Source organism: Aythya marila (assembly GCF_965140915.1).
Source record: "Aythya marila genome assembly, chromosome: 2".
NCBI classification, from domain to species: Eukaryota; Metazoa; Chordata; class Aves; order Anseriformes; family Anatidae; genus Aythya; species Aythya marila.
Genome location: NC_139043.1, coordinates 38067439 through 38092015, shown reverse-complemented (window position 1 = coordinate 38092015; position 24577 = coordinate 38067439). Strand labels below are relative to the sequence as shown.

General features: G+C 36.2%; 1 protein-coding gene across 4 annotated transcripts in view; it reads left to right on the top strand.

Moving 5' to 3' along the window:
• The window catches only part of TBC1D5 (TBC1 domain family member 5), a 318698-nt gene that overhangs the window by 5234 nt on the left and 288887 nt on the right, over nt 1-24577 (top strand). For 2 of the 4 annotated variants that reach the window (XM_082754395.1, XM_082754394.1), the window contains exon 2: nt 22303-22364. The exons of the other annotated variants lie outside the window; for them this stretch is intronic. The gene's annotated coding sequence lies outside the window, so the exon portion shown is untranslated. The remainder of the gene's footprint in view (nt 1-22302; nt 22365-24577) is intronic. 4 annotated transcript variants of the gene reach the window in all.

Below are 24577 nucleotides of genomic sequence, written 5' to 3'. Positions count from 1 at the left end.
TAAAAAGCTGATGTTTTGCCTGTTGGCTGCTTACAATCCTGGGACATTTTTTTAAAAAGCTGATGTTTTGCCTGTTGGCTGCTTACAATCCTGGGACATTTGGTTTCATTATTGAAGTTTGACATCTTTCTTTCAGCACATTACAGATAGGTGCTAAGGGGAAAACACGTCCTGCTCTGTCCTTTGAGCTGAGGGTCTCTGTAACAGACCCTGCTTGCATCACCTGCTGAGCTGTCCTATTTAACCCTTAGACCCACACATTGTCCCTACACCTTGGTAGGAATTACCAGGCAATGAATGTCTGAACTGTGATTCTTAGACTTTGATTGTGCATGCTTGATACTAAGTGCTATTTTTGTTTAATCTCCAGCTTTTCCACAACTGGACTTCTGGCTTTGTGTTGGGAAGAAGTACAGATGTCTGACGTGTATTGAGATTAGACTTGAATTTCAAGGTGTGGAACTTGTTAAAAGTTTTAAAGTATCCTTCTAGAACTGCAGAGGTGCCGTTTTGGCATTTAGACTGTGCTCTGATGTTAGTATAAGTACTGTACCTTGGATAAGGTGAATTGTCAGCTGGGCCATTGTTTTTATCACTTATCACTGTGAACAGCAGGCTGTTTAAAGGAAGTTAGAAAATCCCAATTGTGGAATAATCCCCACACCAATTTGTGTCACTTTGTAATGGTTTATGGTGCTGATCTTGAATTTTCATCCATGTGGTGTTTTCTAGGTGAGTGTTTTCTTTATCCATTGGATAATAAGTAATCTTTCTACAAGTTTTACAATACTGTATTTATAATCTAGCTTTTCACTGTCATGCTCTTCACTTGTTTGAATTGAGAAGAGTGACTTGAAGCTCAGCAGTTACTTGAGCAGCGCTGATGATTTTCTTATCTATTGTGCTTTAAATGCATCAGCAACAAACTTAATTAGCCAACACGCTGCCAGTTTACTTACATTTTTTAACTTTGTCAGTCTCATACACTGCTGATGAATATGAATGTATTCTGGGTCCTGAAATTTTCCATTAGCACTGCTGGAGGTGACCAGTGGCTTCTGCATCCCATATAATGTGGATAGACGCACTCTTTTCCCAACCTTTTTTTCCTCCTGCCATTGTTAGTAGCAAGGCAACATCTGTATCTGGTTGATGATCTGTCTGCGTTTTACTGCTTGGACCGTGGTTTGTTGCAGAGTTGAAAAATGTTGCTCTGTTTTCTAGTTTTTCTGCAACAGATTCTCTTTCAAAATTGTGATGATTTTTCTTTCTTCTTACATCTGTGCTTTAGAAGGGTTTGTCAGTGTTCCCGCTGTCCTTTTCAGATGTAAGTTTAGCCACTTTTAAATGCAAAGACTTTAAAAACTTTGGTATATTTCACATTTATTTCACAATCAGTTTCGTATCAGCATCCTTGCTGCACTGTAAATGTGAACAAGAGGATCCAATGTCTAGGTGGTACTTTCTTGACTAAATTTTATCTACAGTATTCATGATTAACACGTAGTAGTTTGGCAGAGCCTTTCATCTATAAAAGAAAATGACACTAATCATTGTCAGTGAGAGGGAAGCGACTTTCTCAAGGCCAACCAGCACCTCAAAGGGGAAGCTCCAGTTTGAACACAGGTTTTAGGGTATCCTACTGCAGATAGTTCAAGATTAAGCTGCAAAGTATTTAATAAATCACGTAATTTAAATGAGTTTGCCAAATTGTGGAAATGAAAAGATGACTTAAATAGACACACTAAATACTGGGCTATGTAAAAGACATTTGAGAAGTATGGTGAAAGACTAGTTATAAGGAGAGTTGTACTAATAATTACAGGAAGAATACAAGCAAATCTTTAGTAAAATACTTCTCTGAATTTAAATCCACAAGGTTATTTGATAATTGTGCTGAAGCACAATGGAATAATTAGTTTCTGTAGTGAGAAGGATGGCTTTCAGCTGATACTGATGCTTGTTCTGCATGTCCTGCTTCCTGTAAAAACTTTGCTGTACTTTCCAAACAGTGGCTTGGAAATGTGCAGCATATACAGCTGGTATTTCATTTGGAACTGTGTATATATATATATATATATATATATAATAAAAGGAGAGCTTTGCTTGACTTTCAATTATTCATGAGTCCGCAGCAGTGCTTCCTCTTTTAGGCCTGACTCATTTTTAATGTACATCATTTGCACATATGCCTACAGTACCAATAAATACAGTTTGGAGAAAAGTTAATAAATCCAGATACTCTTATCCATGCAATTCTTTATGTATATATATATATATATATATATGTATGTGTGTGTATGTATGTGTATACACATACACATATATGTGTATTGTGTGTAGACTGATGGACAAAGCTGGTGCTGCTTGTGATGATGCCTTTCAACGTTCATTGTACAGCACACTCTTTATGTGTAATAAAGTAAGCAGTTTAGAATAACAGACCGAAGAGTTGATCATCTTTGGTTTTAATTGCAGATTGATGAAAATGTACAGCAGATAATATTTAAAAGATTATTTCCTTTTGAAGTTTGCACATATTGGGACCCCTGTAAATTTCATTTCCGTAGCTGTTTGAGAGAACCGAGGGTGAGGGTGTGCAGAGGAAAGGGCAACAAGCAGGCAGCAAGCAGGAAGCTGGTGACTTCCTGTATGCGGAGGAAACTTCTGCCCAAATTAGTGGAAAAGTTTCTTCTGAACATATCAGTGTTGCTCTGTGTTTATCTTGCACCAAAAAAAAAAAAAAAAAAATCAAACAAAAAAAGGCGTTTTAGATTGCCAGAGTATGTGCATTATTGTTAGGACATGTTGAATTTTTTTCAAATGTGCTTTTCAAAGAAAGCAGCCAGCTACAAGAAATGAGAACATTTTATAATTGAGGCTAAACATCACCATAATTTTCTGTGAAATGACCCCTCAAATTTTATGTTGGTACTTTGTTTATTAAGATTTAAATAAGTTTATTTTGGCCAGTTCTACTTTGAAATTAAAATTTTTTTCCTATCTAGCATTTCTGAAAAACCCAGCAACCTAAATTACCATTTTCCCAATCTGATAATGTGTGAAGTAGTATAAATGTTTTACTCTCGCTACTTAAGCATCCTTGTATTCCACAAGGCTCCCTTTTGTAGTCAGGATGGATTTCACCTAGTACAATGCTGCTTTGCTTTTTGGATTTGTGCAGTGCTTCCAACTGTAACTGCACTGTCCATGGGTCTTGATTTGCAGACTGCTTGGTTCAGGTGCAGGGTGATAGTTGGGGCTTGACTGCAGGTCAGGGAATGGGAAAGAGGCTTAAGGGTCAGATGAAATGCGACATGCATGGGGCAGGCTACGCCTTTACCATTTCCAGCTACTATAAATGTAGCTTTTCTGAAATGGTGTGGACCCGAGCAGTTTGCTGGTTGCTTTTGTCTCCCACCTTTGATCAGTGATGATTCTTGATTTGGCACGCCGATAGGATAAAATGTCAAACTTATGTCTGCAGAGAAAGAAAAACCATTTTGTGCCCAGTACTGACTTCTGAGTTTTGTCTTGAGCTGTAAGCATGTTATCAGGGTGAAGTGAGGGGCGTTCTGTATCTGAGAAGAAATGAAAGTGTATATTGGAGAGGTAGGGTCAATATTACTTCTTAATAACCATATCTGATGATGACATCAGGTGTATACTTGATACAGGCATGGTGCCTTTCCCCACATATGCAGAATCCATTTATCTGAGGGTACTCAGCCCTTATGAAACCAAGTGGGGAAGAGACAAGACCAGTAGCAGCTGTTACCACTGGACGTAGCTCCGCTTTCACATTTTGCACAACTGAGGTGGGTTGGGGTACGGACACAGAAAGAGCAACTGGCACTGTCAGCTGTTGGAAATCCAGCTGGGGTGCTGTGCTAATTGCATAGCCCTCCTGTGCATTCTGCAGTGTCAGTGATTGCAGTAAGTACTATTTTGCATCTAGTATGTTCCCTTTTTTTTCTATGATCTTTGGGGAGTTCAGAGAAAGTGTCAAAGTTTTTGTATATTAGAAGAAAGCTGGGTGACTGCCTATAAGTCAGTGTTCAAAACTGCCACATGCTGGGAATTAGAGCACACTGTTGCTTTCTCATAGCTGTTGGGTGAGGCTAGGTTTTCACATTAGTTTACAGGAATAGCATATGATATCAGTCATTGGTATAATTTCCACCGTGAGTAATTTTATCAGAGGGCAAATGTAGGCTGGGTGAACATCATTTTACACCATTTAACAATTTACCCAGTTTGGGATAAAAGTTTGTTGATAAGACTCGTTATAATTTTTGTAGGTTGACTGAAGTGCTTCATTCTCTAGAGCTGCTGTTACCTATCACTTAGTCCAAAAGCATCCTAATACAGATAGTCTTTTGCTAGTATTTCTACACAGTGTTTCCAATAAGACTTGGGATAATCTTCTCACAAATTCTGTTAAGCTCAGAAGATTCAGACTTGCACAATCCCCTTCCAGAAGTAATGGATCAATCTAGCTCAAACCATATAAACTGGAGAAAGGAGAACAGAAGGGTAGGAAGGGGGTGCCTAGGGCTCTTAAACCCATGGGTTTTAGAGGAAAGCCTTCAACAAAAAGCTTATAAAGAGGGATCGAATAGCTTTGTAAGCATCTTTCTAACTTTTTTGCCTTTTCACATGAAGCATTTCTTTCAGATCCCTCTCACCTGTTTCTCTGCAGTCTCACTGCACTAATGCTTCCAGCCCTCAACTTTCCTGACAGTGCAAGAACCTAGCATACTTCCAAGATTCCACCTTCTGAAAAACTGGAAGAAAATCAAACCAAACAGCGTGTCATGAATACTTGCTGGCCATTATTATTTCCTCTTTTATTTATTACAGTGTATGTCTCTTAGCACTTTGTGATTTTTTTTGTGGGTATCAAGATCCTCTGCTTCTGTGTTTGCAAGTGGTGAGTAGGTCCAACTGCAACAGAAGTCATGGTAAGGTAGTGTTGTAGGTTAATCACAGTAAGCACCACACAGCTGCTTACAAGAAAGGAAATGTAGGCAAGGAAGAATGAATGTACTGCCAGTAAAGGTACAGTCTTAAATACTGAGGCAGATTGTATTGAATAACTTCATCTGTGGGAATAATGGAAGAAATAGACTTTTAACTGAGTTCTTCCTGGACTATTGTAAGATACTATGCAATGATAAAGTTTTGAACAAAAAGAATAATGTAAAATGGCTGATGAGAGACACAATCAGTAAAGATGGTATGCAGTTATTAAAGACTTTGGCAACCAGTAAGATGAGTATTTTAGAAGTTGAACACTGCATGGCTTCACTGGGAGGTAAGCTGGATTGTAGGGTGGGTGGGGAAAATGATAATTTTAGGTGTGTAGGCAGATTGAATCTTACCTATATAATTCTTGTTTAAAAACATGAACAAGGCTTCAGATGAGATGTGAATATATTTGAAGATGAAGAGGAGTTGAGGAAGATCACCTCCTCATTTTGAACCTGTGTGATGAAAATGGTGCCAAGGTGTATGTGATACTGAGAGAGGAAATAGCAGTCAAGAATTTCTCATTTTTCTCAAATGTTCAGTTTGCACAAGAAAGAAAAATCTCTTCAGTAGTACATAATCTTAAGTTGACACTGCTTCTGATGTGCTTTTCACTATCTGTACTTTCCCACCTTAAAAAAGGACTCGCGTTTCCAGCAACGCTCTGGATTGCTGGTATTACATTTCAACTCATGCTTCTCAGTCAGACAACTTCTACAATTATTTTTTAGATTAACTTCAGAGTAAATGAAGGTTGGGTAGCAGTTTCATTTTTTTCAACGTGATAGAATTTAGTTTTCAAAGTCCTGAGCTACTTTGCAATGATTTCATCATTGAAAAGGATCCGGAACTGACAGCAGTAAATGAACTGCCAGTTGACTTGAGACTAATTCCTGTCTACAGTTAAGAATTTTGCTTGGTGAAATGTTACGGTTATGCCAATTTTATTGTTGTTCATTTTGCTTAGCTTTAAAGGAGCCAAAATAAGTGTCAAAGGCAGAAATCTGTTCTAGCAGCTAGTAATGGGTTTCTAATGATTCAGTGCTGTGTCTGTCTGCAGCATCTACTGAGGGTACTGTGGCTTTCTGTGCAGTCCCTTTTGATATGCTAACCTCTTACTTGTAACTCTTGAGCTGCATTTTTGCACTTTCCCTGTCTTGACAGAATGTTTCAAAATATTTTCGCTTCTATTTGATATTTGCCTTTTCCGAGGCTGAAGCTATGTTCTGCTGTCAATTCCGCTCAAAACCTGTGCTGCCATTATGGTATATTGACTTGAAGACACGAGTAAAGGGTGGCAGACAGTGAAATGGAATTGAAATGCAAGCAGGCCTTCTAATCACATATACATGTAAACAAATGGAAAAATGTTTAATGATGTCTGTCATCTTGCAAAGGTAAAAGAGAAGATCTTTCCACCCTGGACCTTTGCTTTGATCCCCTCCTGTCAGAGCTTGAGCCCTGCCATCCAGCTTCTTAGCGTTTCTGAAGACTGTCTTACAGGCAGAGCTCCAAGTTCAACTGCTTGTGTAAACTCTTATCATCTCTGACACGTGGTCATGGACTTCACAGGATGATGCAGGGGTATTCCTGCATCCATGGGCATATATGTTACAATAGTGTTTGAAGGACTGGTGATTTTACTAATATTATAAGGAAAACAAAGAAACAAAACACAAACCTCACCCAAACTCCATCTATCCTCAGCCAACCTGGTCTCTGGAGGAGATTTTCACTGTGGCCTCACTAAGAAAAGAGATCTGGCATGAGGTCTGGAATAGTTGCCCCTTGTTAGCAACTCAGTTGCACCTTGGTGGTGGAATGGCAGAGATCTATCTTCTCTGGGTCTAGAGGGAATGACTGTGGTGAGGTGAGATTAAAGCTATGCTTTAATTTTTATGCCCAATTAAACTTTCATTTGAAATGCCCTTGTGTAATAACAGGGTGGGCTGGGGGAGTGACTGGGGACCACGTGGGGTTTCTCAATCTCTGCTGCCTTATAAACCTTGTCAAACTGCACCAAGTGACATTTAGTAGGCAGTATAAAAAGGAAATGTCTGTCACCAAAAGTAAGCAAATAAAACCAAATGTTGTACTGAACATTGAATGACTGCATCTGAATGGTTAGAGTCTGCTGACTGGGTGCAATGAAGCCTGAGGTAATCACCTCTGCCTTTCTTAAAACACTTTTTTATTTGTTTGTTTTGTTTTGCTGGATGTCGTCCGATCACGTTCATCTCTTAATTGAATTCTTTTTTTTCTCTGATTTTTCTCCTTACACATCTGATCCTCACAATTTTTTGTATTCTCTAAGGCTTGTATGAGGCCAAGTGATAATGATTTTCTTACTATGAAAGACAAGACTCTACTTGGTCTTTAATTGAAAAGTTCGTGCACGGTATCGTGCATCTTTGAGCCTTCAACAGTTGTGGACCATGACATATATGCTTGTGTCACCAAGTCTGTCTTGGTTCTGACATTCATGAAATGAGGTCTTGAAATACCACCTGTTCCCTTATTCTCTAATGAACAAAAAAGGTAATTTTTTTAAATTTACATCTCTTCATCTCTTTCATTATGCTATAGGAGGTACAGGGAGATTGTTGGTGTCTAGTCAATGTAAAAGGTGCTGTGTAAAGTAGTTCGGAATTCTAGATTAAATTCATAAGCCTTAAATATAAACATGGTATTTTAAACAAATTATGTCTTCTCTTTCAATGAATCTTGATCCTAAGAGTGCATCCAGAGCATTCTGGCCAGAAAACAGCTGCCATTCCTAGAACTGTATCAGAATGTGCAAAAACAAGAGGGGGGAAAAAGGCGAGAATAACTATTCTGTGATAACGCACCAGGGGGGCTTTCTTCTACACACCTGTAGTGCTGACTTAGTCTGCCTTAAATGAGAAATATCTGATGGACTGTATTTACTAAAGGTCATCTGGTCAGCATCGCTAGCCTCAGTGACTGGTTTGTGCATTAAGGCAATGTTATGGCAGATGGACTTTTATTAGAGCAAGTGAAGCGATTCATTCTCAGTGTCAGACCACGAGAACACAACAAAGTTTTGAAATATGCAGAGTAAAAGTAAATTAGATTTGGATTTATAAAAAACTTCTACTCTTGCTTATTTTTAGTTCTTTAGCTCACTCACTTGATGTGGTTTACAGGCAGTGAACTGAGGATTTTTGTTCTAGGATTCTCTCTAGTCCAGCATGTGGAATAAAGAAGGGTGAATGGCTAACCAGGGTTATTGAGTGTTAACCCAGTCTAGTAAGTAAACGTACAACTATCTTGGTAAACCTTGGATGATGTAATCTTCATGATATCTTGTGTGCCTAGAAAATCCAACTGGAGCAGGCTTCTTTTGAAGTTGAAGATCATGTGAAATTTGTATTCACAGTGCACCTCTTTTGATCCTGGAGGTAATACCTCATAATCAAAAAAGTTAAAGAACATTAAGATTACACTGTCTAAGCTGATGTATTTTACATTAGTAAAAGTACAGGAGATTGGGAAGTACACTGTATAAAACTCACATGGGCATTATTCCTGCTGTTTATGTTTGACTTGGCTTCACGTTTAGATTTTGAGCTTTAACTGATTTAATTATTTAAGCTATCTTCTTTTTGTGATAAGTGTTACACTCTTTGAGGAAATTTAAGATTAAAATGAAATGAATATTTGTCGTTGTAAACACTCCAGACAAATAGCCCATAAATAGTAAATAAAATAACGCCCTTTCTTTCTGGCCAGCATATAATTTTGTGAAATTAGTTTACTCTGAGGTATTGTATGTGTAACTGTACAATACTGAAAACATCTTTAATAGTAGTAGGGAGAACTACTTCAGTGCAGTTTATTTTTTAAGACATAATTCATTACAGCATATATTCTTTGTCTTTTTAGAAGAATTTTAGAAGACTTTTGTTGTTGTGTGTTGCTGTTCTGAAGGCATTTGTCACTGTTAAGGAAATTAATTGATCTGATGGTTCAGAGGAAGTTTCTTTTGGTCACCCATGTTTTTGCTGTACGTCGAACCATACACTTCTGGATGCCTGCTGAGTAAGCACTTAGTTCCCGAAGTCAAATGTTGAAGTCCTAGGCTTCTGGCAGCTTAGTGTTTGTTCTGGGAAACAAAATTGGTCAGTACCCATGAATCAGGAGCAGCTTCTCTGTTGACTTCTGTGATGGAAAAATCTTCAGCTAAACAAGCTTGAACTGAGCAGTATAATTATAAGCAAGATAAATTTACTGGAAGTGAGAGGTGGGAAGAAGAGGGTATGCACCAGCCAGTTAAGTTCAACTTTTTTCTGTCCATTGTTTGTACCTCTGTTTCTATTCTTTTTTTTTTTTTTTTCTTTTTTTTTTCTGCTGTTACTTTTCTATATTGGTTATGATGCCTGCAGTATGCTCATGTTACTTCACTTGATCTGGGTTAAAATTTTATTTCAAATAAGGTCATATCTAAATAGTAAGCTTTGAATCTGGTTTTTAATGAGCAGCAACAGAAAGCTTATAAATATACTGTAAAATTACACTGTAAGATACACTGAAAAGGGTTTAGTTAATGTAGGATTTTTTTCTTCTTAAACTATTGTTTTGAGTTCCTTATGAAGTAAGGATAGGCAGAATTACGTAGGCCAGTAGAGGCAATGCTGAGAATCAGGAGTTGGGAAGGATAAATAAGGATAGCTTTTAAACAGAAAATATGGATGTTTATAATTACCTTTATTTTGAATTAAGACCATAAAATCATGTATGTTAAGCATGCGTTAGTCTTCTAGTGGGATGAGTTTTAGATCCAGATCTGTGTCAAGTCTTGAAAGTAGCACTCCAATTTCCTTGGGAATAATAACATATGGATATCTTGGAGTTCAGCTAATGAACAAATCTGAACAATTGTTCAAATTAGACAGGGGAAGAAAAATTTGATGAAAAGTTAGTTAAACTTTACATTACCTATTTAATAAGTCTTGGTCCTGGAATTTAGGTGACAGTAGGAAAAATAAGATTAGTCAGGAAAACCAGGCTTATAGTTGTTTTGGGTCTGGGTCATAGACATCTGCCTTGCTAAAGCAAGCGTGATTAAAAATCCCAAAAGCTTAAAACATCAAAAAATTCATTGTGTGAAAAAAGCTCAGGGATTCCTCATTGTTGGCTGCAGTTCTGTGTTTGGCTTTGAAGAAACTGACTTGTTTTATAGTTTTAGTCAAAGATCAACACAATCATTTGAGCCTTGACTTTCTCTTCCATGTGTCTGACAGTGCTGGCGGCGTTTTCTTCTGTCAGGCTTTTGTTGTTCAAGATCAACTCTTTGACTCCCTGACACTGTAATGAGGAGTAAACAAGCCCTATTTCTTTGAGACAATTTGTAGTACGTTTCCAGTGGATTCTGAGTTTAACAGTATTGGTCTAATAGTTATTAAATCATACAGTTTTAGTGAGCTTCGTTGCTCTACTTGTAGTTGCATTGGGGGAAAATGAGTATCACAGCCCCGTATGGAGGAGTACATTTTCACACCAGATAATACCAGCTTCTGCCATCTGCTGTTACCTCTCTGCTTGCTTTAGGATACCACCTCCTTTAGTAGTCCTAAGACTACTTAATAGCCACTTATTTTGGATGTCCTGCTGGGCCTTTTTTACTGATAAGAGTGTTAGATAGTTGCAGGTTCCCGTGTACTTTCAATTAAACATTAATACAGAAAGGGTTAATAGATCTCTTACTCCATACACCCATCTCTTCTCTACTTTCACCACTGTCCCAAGAATATTTGAGCTTATTTTTTTTTTCTTTTGCTCAATTTTTTTTTGCCACTGGTTTCCTAATTTTCCTATCCGTCAGCATATGTTACCACATTCTCATTCAGACGCATTTGTTCTCATACATGGGGCTTAAAAATACGTGTCTGTCATACATATGGTATAGGTACCCAGCAAGGTTTAGAAGATAGGATGTTGCTGAGAAGCCTATGTTTAAATTTCACGTGCTGTCTGTGATTAGAGAACATTGCAATGGTGAGAATAGAGAACATAATGGATTCCCTTAAGAGTCAACATTTAGGGGAATTGATCCTGTCTAGCAGGCATATAAACATCTGAGGCCTCCTACATCAGTGATGTTAAAAAGAAGACAGGATAGTATGTCTTCAAGAACCGTTAATGCAAAAGTTTTTGTTTTTGTGTTAAATTCTATTGGTTTCTATTCCACGTTCTAATCAAACAAGCTTTATTTTCATTTGCTTCTCAGTAAATGCTTTAGAGTCACCAAATAATTTATTGTGCATTGATGACATTTTCAGCAGGCCTGGAAGTAAAAAGAATTAAAGGAAAGTTATGTTGGCATATGTTTAAGGAAGTTTGCCTCTTGTATTTCAAAATGAATATGGGGTAAGTTGAAGCATTATTTCCATGATTTTTCAGTGCTTTCACACAGTCATTAATTAATGTTAATGTCTCTCGTTAACAAGTGAAATGACATACTCAGATTGGAGCATAGGTTCCCTGCCTGCTTAGAGCAGTTTTGGTTAGCCTTCACTTAGGTTTTGTTGTTAAATTTGTACAAGAAAGTAAACTATTTAGCATGAGGAGAAGATGAACCCTTTCCCATGCCTCTCAAGATTAATATGTTGGAGTGAATCTTGGGTAAATCAGCAGGGTATGTTCCTTGACTGAGGTTCTGTGAACAATTCCATGCCAACATACATTATCCACTCAATGATCAAAAGGTAAGGTAGGAAAAAAAAATCAGATGGTTTGGAAACGCTAAATTGCCAAAACTCTTGCAGGACTGAATAAAGGTGCCATTGTTAAGGACTTTATTTTTTTTTATTTTTTATTTTTTTTAGCTACTACCTGAGGGGCTAGAGCACTCCAAAGGGCGATGGAAAAAACAGATTCAATAAAGTCCTCCTTGCAACAGAGAACTATCTTGTACCCCTTAGACAACTGCTGGAAATGTGGGGTATGATATGCATGTCTGTCCTGTCTAATATGGTTTTCTGTTGCAGATATGAGAAATTCACTGAGGCTAAAAATGGAATGCAAGGAACCCACATGCTGGGTGATTATCTTGATCATCACGGGAAAGAATAAATCTCAGTGTTTCCCTGACAATGCACATTTGATACAACGTGAAGCAGAGACAAGAGTGAGAGAGCAAATGGCTGCTCTCAAGCAGTGAAGGGACTGGTTCCTCCACGTTATGTGAATCCTCAAACCATGTACACCTTAGTGCAAGGGGTTCTCTTTGATTGCAAGCTGCTGTTATAGATTGAATAACGAGTATCGTGGTCATGGCCAAGTGTTGATCAAACTAGAGAGTAACAAAAGTTGCATTCCTGTGGTAATTGAAACTACTGAAAGGAAAGTGTCATACATAGTTCATTAAACAGATTTGTTAATAATTAACCAAAGTAAAGGAAAAATGCATCTTATATATTTAGTTGAATTAGCATTAAAATGTATTGGTATGGATATATTTTGTTAATCATCAATTACTAAAAGTAGCTCTGTGTGGGAAAGAGTGAGGGTCCTGATGTATAGGTGACACAATGAAAGGAGTTTTTATTTAGTTGGAAATAGTTATTTTGTTGGTTTCAACTCCTGGGGGAATCTGGAATACCTAATCTGTAATGCCTAAAGAAGAAAAAATAACAGCTTTTTCTTCCCTGCGTAGAAATCACATGCACAGGTGCTAGTCTCTGAAGGTTTTCACCCACCTTAAATCCAACATGTTCAGTCTTTTTTCCTCTTTTAGTAAAAGAGCATGCATTCTTTTGTATCTGGTTCCATTAATGAATTACTAGACTTGGCTCAAACTTTGTCATATTACATTTAGAGAAGAGGTGAGTGCAGTACTGTTCCATCATGTAAAATACTCATTTACCTGATTTTTTTATTTAAAGTGAAGTAAACAGTGAATGTGTACAAAATAAATCAACTGAGTCTTTGTCTAAAATAACAGAATGTGAATTTTTCAATTTTCAAACGTAATTCAAGGGTGTAATTTAATACAGGCATCATGTTCTTGTTAACTCAATAGTTAATGTCTTAACATGAATTCTGTATTCCTTCAAGTACTTTATATAGCATAGTATATTGCTATGTAACATACTAACAAGGATTGCTATTAGTGGTCATTATCTTCTGAATATTCTGAAATCTTTACAGTCATCTTTTCCAATGTCCTTTGTGTTGGGATAGTGTTAATTAAAAAAAAAAAAATACCACTGGTTTAGGTAACTTGTCTTCTGAGAAATAATATGGCAGGCTTTTAGAGAAATGATGCCAGTATTTAAATTTCTTCTAGTCGAATCTTTCCTGCTTGTTCTACTGTCTTGTAATATGCTGGCAAAATTACAGTGTTTTGAATGATTCATTCATTTTTTTTCGTGCAATGCAATACCGTATAAGGTATTCATTGACCTTCTAATTTGTTTGAGTAACTTTCAGGACATAGCAATTTCTGGTGTGTACTTTTGTTTTTTGCAGACTAGGTATTTCTGTCCTCTCATATTTAATGGTAATTTTTAGTGATTTTTACTTCACTAACAACATATTTTACTGTAAATCTAATGATCTGCTTGCAGGTTTAAGGATATTTTTAAAAAATAAAGGGTTACCAGTCTCACTCTAGTGGATAAACCAACTTCTTTTGTACATTATTTCCTAACATAGGTGGTTATTTTATTGATGAATATGGAAAATATGTATAGTACAGTGCTTTGTTCCATTCCTCTAATTTACGACACCAGTAATAATGGATGATGAATGAGATATCCAAAACATTAATAAATTATCTTAAGAGGTATACTAAATCAAAGAGGAGGAGACTAAGGAATAATCTTATATAATGCCTCCAAGAAAAGTAAGTTAATTCCAGAGTCGTTTATTCAGCGATATGCAAAAACCCAGAGAAATTTGTTGAAATTGAACTGCTATAGTTAGGATGATGTTCGTACAACTCAGCATTGCAAATGTGCTATTCTTGACGTTTGGATCTCCAACTTCAGGTGGCAAGCAATGGAAAATGCACAGAATAAAATCAACATTTAAACTTAAATGTTAAAGAACGAATTTAAGCGTGTTTAAAATAAAACCCAGCAATTTTGTTCTGCGTTGGTGATGCTTATGTCCTCTTCCCTAAATTAATCTATCCACTAACACGGTTGAAATTTGCAGCACTTTTCTGCTGTGGTTTGCATTCACTAACTTGACTCTGTGTGAAATGTTTACTTGTTCTACAAGAAGCTGCACACCCTTTTTCTTTTTTCTGTTTATTATCATTGAAGTTTCTTTCTGTCCAATTGCATGCCACAAGTAATAGTTCTTCCAGTGACACTGGCTGTCTCCTAAGTAGTCTATGCATGTCAGAAGAGACATTTGGCTGCTCACACAGTATTTATGTGTCACTTTGCTGTAGGCAGGGAGCATCAAGGTGTAGCGGGTCAGTTTTATGCAAGCAAACTATTGCTATTCTTATTAATCTGTTTTTTATTATCGTTTGTAAGTGCAGTGAAGTTTAGCCATTATTGTAAAAATGCAGTGAGGTGTAGTGTCACTGGTGTTGGTAGAAATAAAACATGGAGGTTGTGTAAGGGTTTCCATTTCACAGACTGGCAATTTTGAGAGTCTATAAATATGGTATTTGGCTGGTTTAAGTTGATGCCTGTGTGCGCTTAGATTTTTCTATTAGATTATATTGTTATCACCCCGAACAATGGTTCTTTCCTCCACCTTCTGTTCTCCTCTTTAGTATTTTCTTTCCATGCCTTGCACCTTCACTAGGGTTTGCATGTCCATATGGAACTGATCCATCTTATAAATTACATATTTCTTTTTTGTTGGGGTTATACAATGAGTTATGAAAAGGTTACAGGTTTTTGGTATGAAGTTAACTAAATATCATAAAGACGGTGTTTTCTACATCAGTGACAATTGAAAATCCTTATCCTTGATGATTTCTAAGCAATTTGGAGCACCTTTGGATGCAGATGGTTAAAGCCTGGAAAGTAGAAATGAAATGTAGGGACACCAAATGTAGTCTTCTGGTGGAGTTGTGCCAAATCTGTGAGACAATTGACATTCAGTGATATTTCTCCTATGAAGACAGGCTGAGAGAGCTGAGGGTGCTCAGCCTAAAGAAGAGAAGGCTCCAGGGTGACTCCATTGCAGCTTTTCAATACTTAAACGGGGCTTATAAAAAAGATAGCAACTTTTTGCTCAGTCATATGATGACAGGACAAGGTGGAATGGTTTAAAACTAAAAGAGGGGAGATTGACATTAGAGGTTAGGAGGAAATTCTGGACTCAGTGAGTCCAGTGGTGAGGCACTGGAACAGGCTGCCCAGAGAAACTGTAGATGCCCCATCCCTGGAGGTATTCAAGGCCAGATTTTTGTGAGGCCTTGAGCAACCTGATCTAGTGGATGGCATCCCTGTATGTGGCAGGGACTAGATGTATGTGGCTGGAACTAGATGATATGTAAGGTCTTTTCCAACCCAAGATGTTCTGTGGTTATGTGATTCAGATGAGACTTTTTTCCTCTTGCAAACAGCTTCTTGGCACTCAACCATAAACTAGGCTGTATCTGTTTGAGTTCATGTAGGTCTTCGTCTTTTGCCCTTTTCTTCTTCACCTTGCTTTTAAGAACCTTGATATTTTTCTCAAATTCTGTAATTTTTAGTCCAGTCCTTTAAAATATATTTTATTTTTCTCTAAACAGTAGTGTCTGATAAATGTTTTGCTCTTCTAAGATCTGAAATCATAAATAACAGTGGTTACAAAATGAGTTCAGCCAGCGTCCCAACCTCAGTTTCTTACAGCTTCTTCTGAAACAAAAGGAAAGTGGAAAGTGATGATTTGACATCCTAAGTTTCCAAGGACTTGATATCCCTTGGCCTAATATAGTTTTATACTAAAATGAATAATATTTTTCTAGTTGCACTAAATTTACCTACCTAGTTGTGTTAAACTTAGTATCCATTTACAAGCTTATTTTCTACTTGTAAAATAGCGCATATTAAAAATAGTACATAGAAACATCTTCCCGTGCAACAGAGACAGTCTACTAAATGGTTTCCTATACTTCATTGATCTCCATTCCATTTCTTTGACTAAGATTATACAATGGTAGTTGGATGTCACTTGTGTAGAGCTTCTGGATTTTTTTTTCTCCAGTTCTCTTTTTCTTGATCCCCTTAAGTTTCAGTGATCCAAACTGACTGTAGTGGTCTGGATGTTGGCATGATTATCACTGAACTCATAATGACCTCTGCTTGCCTTCCATTTGAACATTTTCTAGGTATGTTATTTTCTGATTTTCCCTCATTTCACAGAATGCATTTTATTGGTCTTCTTTCTACCCATGGCCTTAATTTAACCCCTAACCCTGGAATTTATTGTAATCTCAATTGTAATGCAAAAGTTGTCATCAGACGCTGTCACCAATTTGCTTTCTACTTCGTTTCCTTCTGTTTTTTATTAAATACACTGAATAGTTAGTTAGTTAGTGCTGCTTCTAATCATTGAGCCTTTTTATGATGAGCAATTAACATACTTTTTTCTTTTTTTTTCCCAAAAAATAAGTTGTAAACAACAGGATTTTACTATTTTCTTATTTTTCCCCCTTAATCCAAGTTCTGGCATCTTGTGAAAATATTGATATTAATTATAACTTGAATATGCTGTGTTTGTGAGTCAGACTAGGACTGCTTTGGCTCAGGAAGCCCATACTTACACAGTTGTTAAATTTTCCGTGTTTTCCTCTGTAGCTGATACAACTAGGTTTGTAATTTTTAACACTGTCAATTTAAAGAAAAGCGGCGGACACTAATCATTTTTTGAAACTAGGAATTACATCTATTTCTGAGTTTATTAGATCTTTACACAAGGCGTATATATATCTAACATAGATTTTAATTTAAGCATATTTGTCATAGTTTTTATTTCCTGCTGTTTTATTCTGGTATTGAAGTTTCACTCTAACTTTAAGATCTTCGCTTCACCTTTCTGTTTATTGTAAGGTCTACCTTGTCTACAAGTGTAAACTTCACAGCCAGTCTTCAAGGTGGAGGATGTCTTCTAGTACTGGATTTTACAAAAAGAATCCAGGGGCTTTCTGCTTTGATATTTGTAGCAGTAGTGGGAGACTGGTTAGGGTGGGATGGATTTCAGCTTTCTGCAGCCCCTAGACATTTTCATTACATTCAGCATGAAATCAAGGTCCTTTTAACACCAAGAAGGTGTTTCCCAATAAGAGAAAGACTGAAGATAATTTATTTGCTTTATCAGCATTTGCCACAACACCAGACCTGAGATTAAGGAAAATAGCCATTAAGACAGCAACAGAATCCTATCATATATTTAATACCTATCTCATTATTTTCAGGCTGTAATTAAGAAATTAATTTCTCTTAAAAATCAGAAATGTTCATTATACAGTATTTTGGCGGTTAATGTGCTTGTTCATGAACACAGCTTTAAGTTTCTTCTGTCTGTGAGACCATAGCAGGAACTTGAATCAGCATTATATATCCGAGGTGAATGCTATAATATGTCCATGCTGCTTTCTGTTCTGGGGAATGTATCTCAAAATAGATAAATTTCGCTTGAAATTGATTAGAGCAGAGAGCCAAAAAGAGATTGGTAGCAGAACTTGAAGTATACGATGCTCATTTAGATGGAAGATGAATAGACTCCACTCCTCGTTCAGTTATTTATATAAAAAGAGAAAGATTCTGCATGTTGCAGTAATTAAAATGTCTGTATCAGAATTAAAATCTACTAAGAGAGGGATGTAGCAGCCCTTCCTTGACCAAAATTAGAGCCATAGCCTTTAGTCCAACAGGGGTTAAGGCCTAAATTGTGGAATAAGACATGATCAGATCCTTCTAAGTGTAAGTTGTAATATCCACTCTATTTTATGTGAATATCTTGAAAGCACAGCCACCATCAGTTGTGTAAGGTAATGATTACACACTGCATAAACTTACGCAGTAGTCCTTCGTGTGCAGACTCGTGCAATTTGTAGTTCTGTATTTGATGCTTGAATAAATATGGCATCTGAAGTTAAAATTCAACTGGAAAGAATCATTTGCAGCTGTGTAAAAAAAAAATAACTAATTCACTAATACGTTTTGAGATGGCAACAGAAGAATGCTTTGGCCTTAAAACATTACTACAGAAAGCACATTACTTGAGAAATAAGGATCTCAAATTTAAGGTTGTACTGTCATATATGTGGCATTTCTGGGCTTATTAGAATCAAGAAGTACATGATTAAGTTTCTTTGCTACTTTAAGATTATTCCCTCTTTTTCAATACGTAAATATGAAATAACTGTAAATTAAGTCTTTGTCCAGTCCATTTATTCAAACTATACATGTAATTGTTTCATCATTTCTAATTAATAGAGAATTGTTTCAATAGTGTAGCAATTGCATTTTTCAACACAACAGAACAGTGTCTTTAGGTAAAAAATCAGTATTTGCTATCAAAAGAAAGATCCCATAGTTGGGGATAGCTCCATATAAATGTATTGTGAAGAAGTCTGTGATAAATACTGCAAATCAATCTAAGGAAGGGTTAATTGTGAAAACTGTTACAAGTTTTATTTTCTTATAAATCAAGAGGTTGGTAAAATGTGTGCTTACAGTTGATCATTAGAATACAAAACTATCTGTTAAAATCAATTAACATGCATATCTGATGACTGATTGTATAAATATGAAAGTCAAATAATTGTAATCGTTAACCATGGCTTCGGGTCATACGAGTTGTCAGCTCAAAAAAACTAGAGGAGAAAATGGTTGATTTGCATATATTTAATGTGGCATGCTGTACATGTGGGAATTTGAGATAAACCTTTCCTAGTAATCTGCTTGTTTTTATCTAAAAATCAGCTAGGAAATGTGGATCGTGACAGCCAAATGAGCTATGTATTGTGTTGATAGCAGCTGGTTCACTAGTTTGGGGTTTAACATTGTACTATATGTTTTAATATGTTAAAATTGTTATTTTACTAAGAGACATAAGAAGCTGATTTAAAAAGTTTTCAAAAAATATTCAGTGTTCTTACTAGGAACATACTCAAAGCTATCCCGTAACTGCTTGTAAGACTGTGTTACCTTTACAGTTTTTAGACTTAATGTGTATCACGAGCACTTCGTTACTTTTTATGTTAAAAGAAAAATCAGTAAGATAATAGAGTGAAAATTTTTAATGATGTACGGTACTGAGTCACAAAAGTATCTTCTTGTGTAAAGTTGTCCAAACAGATCATTTTGTATTTAATAGATTAATTGTAATAACTAGAGGGAAGGGAGTGTGGCAGAGGAATGAGGCTGCTTGCATGGAAAAGATTTACATTTTATTTATTTCCTGAATTTAATAATCCATTAGAGTAAATTTTTTTCATGAATAATGCAAAATATTTTATATAACTTTTAACTATTCAAAGAATCCTTCAAGTATGAGTCAGAATATAATGGTCAGTACCTGGCCATACCTGTAATTTTGGTAAGTGCATCTGTCTAGTCTTTCTCTGTTCCCATGTGTCTACACCTGAACATGAAGGAAAAATACATAAATAAATCTCATGTCCTAAACTTTAAAATTTCGCAGTAATCGCTTCCTAAAATTTTGTTTCATTAGCAAGTATTTTGTGAGTTCCCAAAGGGAAGAGCCATCAATATCTGATCTCAGTTCATGTGGTTTATACATGCAAACTAGGAAACTAGTTTAATGGCAGTGTTGAAAGGTGGAGGATAGCAGATGATTTTATTGCTCAGTGCTATTTATTATATTATTATAAATAAAGTGAGCTTTTTTATAACTTTGCTGTTGTAAATGTTTGATTTTTTTTTTTTCTTGGGTGTATGGTACAAACCAGTTCCTTGCATTATTACCCAAATCAGCTTCAGTGCCAGCAATGTGGTCTCCCTCTTGCAGCAGTTGGCTTCTCAGCCTGGGCAGAGTACAGAACTCACACAATTATTCTATTTCTGGTTTACATCCTTGGTCTGTAAAATACAAATGAATTTTGCTTTAGCCTTCCACTGAGCAGTGTTTTGCATGCTCTGTTAAGTAAAGGGACTTCTATTATGTTTGGAGGTTGGGGAGAAAAGGACCAGCGGGCTGAACAGGGGCAAGGAATCACATTCAGTTTCTGTCCTTACCTCTTGTGGGAAATGGAATTTGCATTCGATTGCAATAGAGAGGGATGTGGCTCTATCTCAGGTCATGGGTTGTTATACCTTCTCTCTGAGGTGTCCTGTCTTTAAGTGTTTGTTTGAGCAGAACATGAAGACCCTTTAACTCAGGCAAAAACTTGTTACGTGAGGAGGTCAGGTCAAGAACCATACATTAAAAACCCAAATTAAACATTAAACTAATTGAAAACTAAGCAAATCTTTAGAGGGGGGGAAAAATGTGTTTTTCAGACATCAGTGACTGTAATTACAGTTTTAGCTTTACTGTAACTCATTAGTGAGAAATCAGTTTGCTACCAAAGGCTGCCAATTTGCCTTCTGAATGAAGCTGATCTGTGCCTTAGTGGTACTTCCTGCAGGAAATTTCAGCCTGGAGTAATCTCAGGATCGCTGCTGAGCCATTGTGTGCCCCAGTAATCCTGAAAATCTTTTAATGTGTGGAGGAATATACTACTTTTTCAACAATCTATTACTTAAAAAGATGGGGATTTAGGGCATGTTGGATGTGTGCCGGGACTGGATGGGATTTGCAGGCATGGGGTGGAAAGGAATTGCCATGCTTAAATAGAAATCTGGAAATCTGGGAAGTAAAAGAGAATACATTCATGTTTGTCCCAATTCAGGAAAAAAATATTTATGTATATTGTGAGAAAAATGTGTCTGAGATTGCTTAAAATACAGAAGTTTTTTTGTACTCTTGTGTTTTGGGGTTTGCAATGTTATTAGCTCAAAGGGGAGGTATGCTTTTTCATGATGACTATATTTAGCCAGGAGGAATAGTCTTTTTTAAAGCAAATTGAAATGAGTGTATGAGAGCGTGAAATTATCAGCAGCACTGGTGCACATTTACATTACTTCTACATACTCTTTTGAATGACCACACAACAGAACAAGTACTTCATTTCCACTGTGTTGATTTTTCTTGACAAAACATGGCAGTCTATCCAAAGGAGGGTGTTTAGCCAAGATAAATATAAAATTTATGATTAAGCAAAGTGTTTCCTTATTATAATCCCTAAAGAGAATTTGAGACTTGTTAAATATAATGTGCCCAGGTAGTTTTAAGAGTAAATTATCCTTTATGCTTTTAAATGCTGAAATACAGCAACAGCATCAACCATTAGAGATTTTACCGGCAGAAACAGCACTGCTGACTGATTTCCTTTGAACCAGGTAGCAAGAAACGATGTGTGTATACCATATATAGCTGTTTGTTAACCTCAGATTTAACATATTCATTCAGTTTTACTGGCCTGTACAGAGATTAAGAATCCAGGCCAGTGGCATGGCTTACAAAACTGTGTTACTTCCTTGTAATGTGTGGTGTGGAAGGAAGCAAATAAACCTTTTCAAGAGAAAGGATAAAAATTGATAATGTGATTACATTTCTTGCACATTTCTTTAAATGTTGTATTTACAGAATGCCACTTTGCCATATATATGTATATAACCATACATACATATACATGTACCATATGTATATGTGTGTGTACATATGTATATGTAAACGTGTATATGTGTACATATATATATGTATGGTATTTAACCGTAGTGACCGTCAGTAGTATTCATTACCATAAGCGGAGAGTGAAACCTGGTTTGGGAGATGGATGGATTTTGACCTTTGTGGTGTCGGCATTGGGTTTGGAGTGCAGGGCTCTAATTAAATTGTGAAGGTACTGAGATAGTGGAGAGTAAACGGGCTCACTGTATTCTTTCAAGGACTATGAACTTCCAAAATCAAGGATAACATTAGATGTCAGCCAAGTATTTTGTCCTTCTCATGGTTTGTCTTTACATCTGAATTAGTGCCAGTTTGCACAGATTGTGTGTCAGCTTAAATACAAGAAACAGGACTCAGTCTGCTTGAACTCATTCCACCAAAGACTTCTGAAAACTTTAGGTAGTCTGCAAACTGTAATGGTTGTTTCACATTAAGTTGCTTTGTAGAATTATAAAACAGCTTTTCTTGTGCTTTCAAATAAAATGTTGTCATCCACTAATGAATGAGATACCATCTGTAATAATTAAGGTTATTCTACTTGTTTTCCCCCTGCAGCAAAACTTCTGAAGGTTTGCAGAAGATAGTAAGAGAACCACCAAGAAGGCTATTGCAGTATTGTAAGTACTGCACCCAGGAAAAAAAAAAAAAAAAAGCAACTTGAATTAAGAATGTTGTAAAGAGATTTTCATTTTTTTTGGGGGGGAAATGAGCTACATAAAGGGACTACACGTAAAATACAGAGCAGGATGTATTGTAGCAATCATGTTAATAATTTACAAGGAAAAAACTGCACTCTTGTAAAATCTAAAATTGTATCCTTGTGCAGTGTAATCAGGAATTTACCAATAGCAGTGAAAACTATTTCTCTATCCACCAAAGATTGATCTAGTTTATATACATTTGTTTATTTAAAACTATCAGAATTTAGAAAATCATTGTAGTTTTGTAGGTTTGTCATTTGTTTTAGTGACTTATTGTTTAGGTTATTTTGCAGAATTATTTATTTGCTGATTTATTTATGTATTTCATTATTTATTTATTTGATTATTTAGTAAATTATTTATCTGATGAATTATTAATACATCTTCATGACATGCTTTAAATTATTTATAACTTAATTTTGAGTTTATTGCTTTTCGACGCTGCATTGTTACTGACTAGTTTTGATTTTTTTTTCTTGGTTCTTGAAAATTAAAGTACTAGCTCTAAGGCAAAAGTATATTCTTTGCAGAATCCATAGATGGTTTTCAATGAAGCAATTTACCATGTAGATACTAATTTTGTTTAGCTTTGTATTGCTTAATATCACTTTTCTACTTACTTAGCTTTTGCTTGTATTATTTCATAGATGTGTCAAGATCAAATGGGTGACCTTTAAGGAGCAAAGATAAATGTTTGCCATAAAATGTGTAGAAACAGAGTTGTTCTGTTTTCCCATTATTAAGTACTCTTTAATTATTCTCAAAGTTAACTTGAGATATTTTTGCCCAGACAGAATGGATGCTTTTTAAATGAGCCTCTTGATATTTGAACTAAAACATTTAACTTCTAATAAGAAAATAATATAATCACATTAATATCTTATATAGAGACTTGCTTCTCATGGCAAGGGTTTAAAGATATGGGGAGTGATGATATCTTTAGGCACACACAGAAGAAGGTATGTGTCGAGGGGGCAGGTGGGGAAGAGTAGGCTTTTTTTTTTTTTTTTTTTTTTTTGACCCAGAGTGCTTTTTGCATGCATAGGAATTTAAAAACTCCTAAAATTTAGGATCTCTGTGCTGTTGTGTGTAAACTGCTGTCAGATGTTCACAAACAATCATTCTTTGTGCGCATGTTCAGTTGTGAAGCCTGGTTTTGCCTTGCTTTCTTTTGGCAGCTAAAAAGGCCTGAGATGTCATCATTTTCTCTGAAGAGGCTTGAGTAAATGTATTAAAACAGAATAAGGGACAATTTCAGCCTGCGTATATGAGCACTGGCTCTATGGAGTTTAAAACAGGTGCCTCAGATCAGAACTGGGCTTGGAGTAAATGGTAATGATGTGTTTTTTCAGGAACTGTGAGCCTCTTACACCTGAAGTTACCTGTTCAACTCAGTTCCCACTGACTACCTCTTTGGGCAGCCTGAAACCACTTTGTAGGAAAGCACAGTGACTGGCAGCCCTGTTTCATAGTGCTGGAAGAGCTGTAATGAAGTGGGCAAAGAGGTAGTTCCTGTGGAAAGGAGCTGTGTGCACAACATGGCCTTTATTCTGTGTTTGGTACTTGAAATGAATTACTATATACTTTAAAGTTTTAACACAGCTTGGAAAGGCTGCATTGTACATTTCAAGTTTCAATGCTGTTGAAATACAGTAGAAATGGCCTCTGTAGACAGGTTTCACTATAGAACTTAAATTATGCATGTGTATATCCAAATTCCTTATTTTGAAATATTGAATGTATGAATATTTAATTTGTATCTTGCTCTAGTATCTTCATATGCTTGCCTTAAAGGAAGCTGTTTCCTTTGATTTATGTACATGGATAAAAATGTGTGTACAGTATGTATCAATGGTTTTTCTCTCTACGGTGTTAGATGAACAGCTTTAGATAATGAAAGCTAGTGATTTTTACTCTGCAGCTTGCTACGGTTGTATAAAACGTAAATTTGTCATATTTGTTCTATTAATCTTACTTGAATTTCAAATTAATTTGCTTTCCAGAAATATTTTTGTAATTACATATGTTAAGAAAAGTCAAGTGTATTAGAGATCTTAATGATGCAGTGGTTCTGGTCTGTATGCAGTAACAAAGCCCTGAATATTGTCATTATTTGGGGCAGAGTTCCA